Source organism: Scylla paramamosain, chromosome 44 (genome assembly GCF_035594125.1).
Source record: "Scylla paramamosain isolate STU-SP2022 chromosome 44, ASM3559412v1, whole genome shotgun sequence".
Classification (NCBI taxonomy): Eukaryota; Metazoa; Arthropoda; class Malacostraca; order Decapoda; family Portunidae; genus Scylla; species Scylla paramamosain.
Window position 1 is genome coordinate 5,602,515 of NC_087194.1, and position 5,000 is coordinate 5,607,514.

Here is a 5,000-nt window from a genome sequence, read left to right on the forward strand (position 1 = left end):
CTAAGATCTAATTTTCAATCTGTAGAACACCACCTCTCCTCTACTAAACCTCATCTTCTTTTCCTCACTGAAACTCAGGTGTCTGAGGCAACTGACAGTAGCCCCTTTTCTCTTCCCTCCTACTTTCCTCATTTTCCTCATTTTTCCTCATTTCCTCATTATCCTCATTTTCGATCCAAAGCTGGATGTTGCATTTATGTGCGCAATGACTTAACCTGCTCTCGTGCCCACGCTCTTGAATCTTCTGAGTTTTCCACCATCTGGCTACGACTACAGAGTCACTCTCAAACTAAATTTATCTGTGCTGTATACCTCTCACCTAATTCCTCTGACTATAAAAAATTCTTTGACTACATAACTTCTAAAGTGGAGCACATTCTGACTCTCTCCCCTTTTGCAGAGATCTCCATTCTTGGAGACTTCAATGTTCACCACCAGCTTTGGCTTTCCTCTCCCTTCACTGACCATCCTGGTGAACTAGCCTTCGACTTTGCTATCCTCCACGACCAAGAGCAATTGGTGCAACATCCTACTTGTATTCCTGACCGTCTTGGAGATAGGTCCAAAATTCTTAACTTTTTTTCTAACCTCTAATCCTTCTGCTTATGCTGCCACCTTCTCTTCTCCGTTGGGCTCCTCCGAGCACACTCTCATATTAATTTTGTATCTCGTCCTATCGCTCCAATCCCTCCTCAGGATCCCCCTAAAAGGAGGTACCTCTGGCGTTTTGCCTCTGCTAGTTGAGGGGACCTGAGGAGGTAATTTGCTGATTTTCCTTTTAATGACTACTGCTTTCGTGTCAGAGACTCGTCTTCCCGTGCTGAGCGCATGGCATAGGTGATAGTGCCTGGCATGGAGGCGTACATTCCTCACACTTTTTCTCGACCCAAAGCTTCCAAACCTTGGTTTAACACAGCTTGTTCTTGTTCTATATATGATAGCCTTTCCTTACTGAGTCTTGGTCATCCTCTTTTAGAGATTTTGGTGAAACTTTTGCTGTTGCCTTGGACATATCAAAAGCTTTTGATAGAGTCTGGCACAAAGCTTTGATCTCCGAACTACCCTCCTATGACTTCTATCCTTCTCTCTGTAACTTCATCTCAAGTTTCCTTTCTGACCGTTCAATTGCTGCTGTGGTAGACAGCCACTGTTCTTCTCCTAAATCTATTAACAGTGGTGTTCCTCAGCGTTCTGTCATGTCACCGACTCTCTTCCTATTATTCATCAATGACCTTCTAAACCAAACTTTTTGTCCTATCCACTCCTAAGCTGATGATACCATCCTGCATTTTTCACATCTTTTCGTTGAGTTTCAACTCTTCAGGAAGTAAACAGTTCGTGCAGGGAAGCCACAGAAGATCTGACTTCTGATCTCTCTAAAATTTCTGATTAGGCAAAGCAAACTTAGTACTGTCGAATGCCTCAAAAACTCAATTCTTCCATCTATCAACTCGACACAACCTTTCAGACAACTATCCCCTCTTCTTCAATGACACTCAACTGCCTCCCTCTTCTACACTGAACATCCTCGGTCTGTCCTTTACTTATAATCTGAACTGGACACTTCACATCTCATCTCTAGCTAAAACAACTTCTATGAAATAATGTGTTATGAGTCGTCTCAGTCAGTTTTTCTCAACTTTCCCCCCCTCCCCCAGTTGCTAACTCTGTACAAGGGCCTTATCCGTTCATGTATGGAGTATGCTTCACATGTATGGGGGGTTCTACTCACAAAGCTCTTTTAGACAGGAGGAATCATCTTGTCAACTCTCCTCTAACTGACTGTCTTCAGCCACTTTCTCATTGCCACAATGTTGCATCTCTTGCTATCTTATACCGCTATTTTAATGCTAACTGCTTTTCTGGACTTACTAACTACATGCTTCTCCTCCTCCGGCGGCGTTGCTGCATAATATTTTCTTTTTTCTCTCAATCCTATTTTGTTCACCTCTCCAATGCAAGAGTTTTTTTTTTTTTATGTATGAGGGACACTGGCAAAGGGCAACAAAAATCCAATAATAAAAAAAAAAAAAATGCCCACTGAAATGCCAGTCCCATAAAAGGGTCAAAGCAGTGGTCAAAAATTGATGAAAAAGTCTCTTGAAACCTCCCTCTTGAAGGAATTCAAGTCATTGGAAGGTGGAAATACAGAAGCAGGCAGGGAGTTCCAGAGTTTACCAGAAAAACGGATGAATGATTGAGAATACTGGTTAACTCTTGCGTTAGAGAGGTGGACAGAATAGGGGTGAGAGACAGAAGAAAGTCTTGTGCAGCGTGGCCACGGGAGGATGGGAGGCATGCAGATTGCAAGATCAGAAGAGCAGTTAGCATGAAAATAGCGGTAAAAGACAGCTAGAGATGCTACATTGCGGCGGTGAGAGAGAGGCTGAAGACAGTCAGTTAGAGGAGAGGAGTTGATGAGACGAAAAGCTTTTGATTCCACCATGTCTAGAAGAGCAGTATGAGTGGAACCCCCCCAGACATGTGAAGCATACTCCATACATGGGCGGATAAGGCCCTTGTACAGAGTTAGCAGCTGGGGGGGTGAGAAAAACTGGCGGAGACGTCTCAGAACACCTAACTTCATAGAAGCTGTTTTAGCTAGAGATGAGATGTGAAGTTTCCAGTTCATATTATAAGTAAAGGACAAACAGAGGATGTTCAGTGTAGAAGAGGGGGACAGTTGAGTGTCATTGAAGAAGAGGGGATATTTGTGTGCAAGGTTGTGTCGAGTTGATAGATGAAGGAATTGAGTTTTTGAGGCACTGAACAATACCAAGTTTGCTCTGCCCCAATCAGAAATTTTAGAAAGATCAGAAGTTAAGCGTTCTGTGGCTTCCCTGCGTGAAATGTTTACCTCCTGAAGGGTTGGACGTCTATGAAAAGACGTGGAAAAGTGCAGGGTGGTATCATCAGCGTAGGAGTGGATAGGACAAGAAGTTTGGTTTAGAAGATCATTGATAAGTAATAGGAAGAGAGTGAGTGACAGGACAGAATCCTGAGGAACACCACTGTTAATAGATTTAGGAGAAGAACAGTGACCGTCTACCACAGCAGCAATAGAACGGTCAGAAAGGAAACTTGAGATGAAGTTACAGAGAAAAGATAGAAGTCATAGGAGGGTAGTTTGGAAATCAAAGATTTGTGCCAGACTCGATCAAAAGCCTTTGATATGTCCAAGGCAACAGCAAAAGTTTCACCAAAATCTCTAAAAAGAGGATGACTAAGACTCAGTAAGGAAAGCCAGAAGATCACCAGTAGAGTGGACTTGACGGAACCCATACTGGCGATCAAATAGAAGGTTGTGAAGTGATAGATGTTTAAGAATCTTCCTGTTGAGGATAGATTCAAAAACTTTAGATAGGCAGGAAATTAAAGGAATAGGACAGTAGTTTGAGAGATTAGAACGGTCACCCTTTTAAGGAACAGGCTGAATGTAGGCAAACTTCCAGCAAGAAGGAAAGGTAGATGTTGATAGACAGAGCTGAAAGAGTTTGACTAGGCAAGGACGGAGGCACAGTTTCGGAGAACAATAGGAGGGACCCCATCAGGTGCATAAGCCTTCCGAGGGTTTAGGCCAGCAAGAGCATGGAAAACATCATTGCAAAGAATTTTAATAGGTGGCATGAAGCAGTCAGAGGATGGAGGAGAGGGAGGAGCCAGCCCAGAATCGTCCAAGGTAGAGTTTTTTGCAAAGGTTTGAACGAAGAGTTCAGCTTTAGAAATAGATGTGATAGCAGTGGTGCCATCTGGTTGAAATAGAGGAGGGAAAGAAGAAGAAGCAAAGTTATTGGAGATATTTTTGGCTAGATGCCAGAAGTCACGAGGGGAGTTAGATCTTGAAAGGTTTTGACACTTTCTGTTAATGAAGGAGTTTTTGGCTAGTTGGCATGGTTCCGGGCAGAAATATAAAGTGCATGAGATTCTGGTGATGGAAGGCTTAAGTACCTTTTGTGGGCCACCTCTCTATCATGTATAGCATGAGAACAAGCTGTGTTAAACCAAGGTTTAGAAGGTTTAGGTCGTGAAAAAGAGTGAGGAATGTACGCCTCCATGCCAGACACTATCACCTCTGTTATGCGCTCGGCACACAAAGACGGGTCTCTGACACGGAAGCAGTAGTCATTCCAAGGAAAATCAGCAAAATACCTCCTCAGGTCCCCACAACTAGCAGAGGCAAAACGCCAGAGGCACCTTCGCTTAGGGGGATCCTGAGGAGGGATTGGAGCGACTAGATGCAGGACTAGATTATTCCACCCTGTCTAGAAGAGCAGTATGAGTGGAACCCCCCCAGACATGTGAAACATACTCCATACAATGACAGATAAGGCCCTTGTACAGAGTTAGCAACTGGGGAGGGGGGAAGGGGTGAAAAAAAAACTGGCAGAGACGTCTCAGAACACCTAACTTCATTGAAGCTGTTTTAGCTAGAGATGAGATGTGAAGTTTCCAGTTTAGATTATAAGTAAAGGACAGACCGAGGATGTTCAGTGTAGAAGAGGGGGACAGTTGAGTGTCATTGAAGAAGAGGGGATAGTTGTCTGGAAGATTGTGTCGAGTTGACAGATGGAAGAATTGAGTTTTTGAGGCATTGAACAATACCAAATTTGCTCAGTCCTAATCATAAATTTTATAAAGATCAGAAGTCAGGTGTCGTGTGGCTTCCCTGCGTGAAATGTTTACTTCCTGAAGGGTTGGACGTCTATGAAAAGATGTGGAAAAGTGCAGGGTGGTATCGTCAGCGTAGGAGAGGATAGGACAAGAAGTTTGGTTTAGAAGGTCATTGATAAGTAATAAGAAGAGAGTGGGTGACAGGACATAATCCTGAGGAACACCACTGTTAATAGATTTAGGAGAAGAACAGTGACCGTCTACTACAGCAGCAACAGAAAGATCAGAAAGGAAACTTGAGATGAAGTTACAGAGAGAAAGATAGAAACCGTAGGAGGGTAGTTTGGAAATCAAAGCTTTGTGCCAGACTCTATCAAAAGCTTTTGATA

At 43.3% G+C, this 5,000-nt stretch overlaps 1 protein-coding gene across 1 annotated transcript in view; it reads right to left on the reverse strand.

Moving 5' to 3' along the window:
- Positions 1-5,000, reverse strand: part of LOC135094166 (solute carrier organic anion transporter family member 74D-like) — a 42,844-nt gene that overhangs the window by 13,431 nt on the left and 24,413 nt on the right. The window lies entirely within an intron of this gene.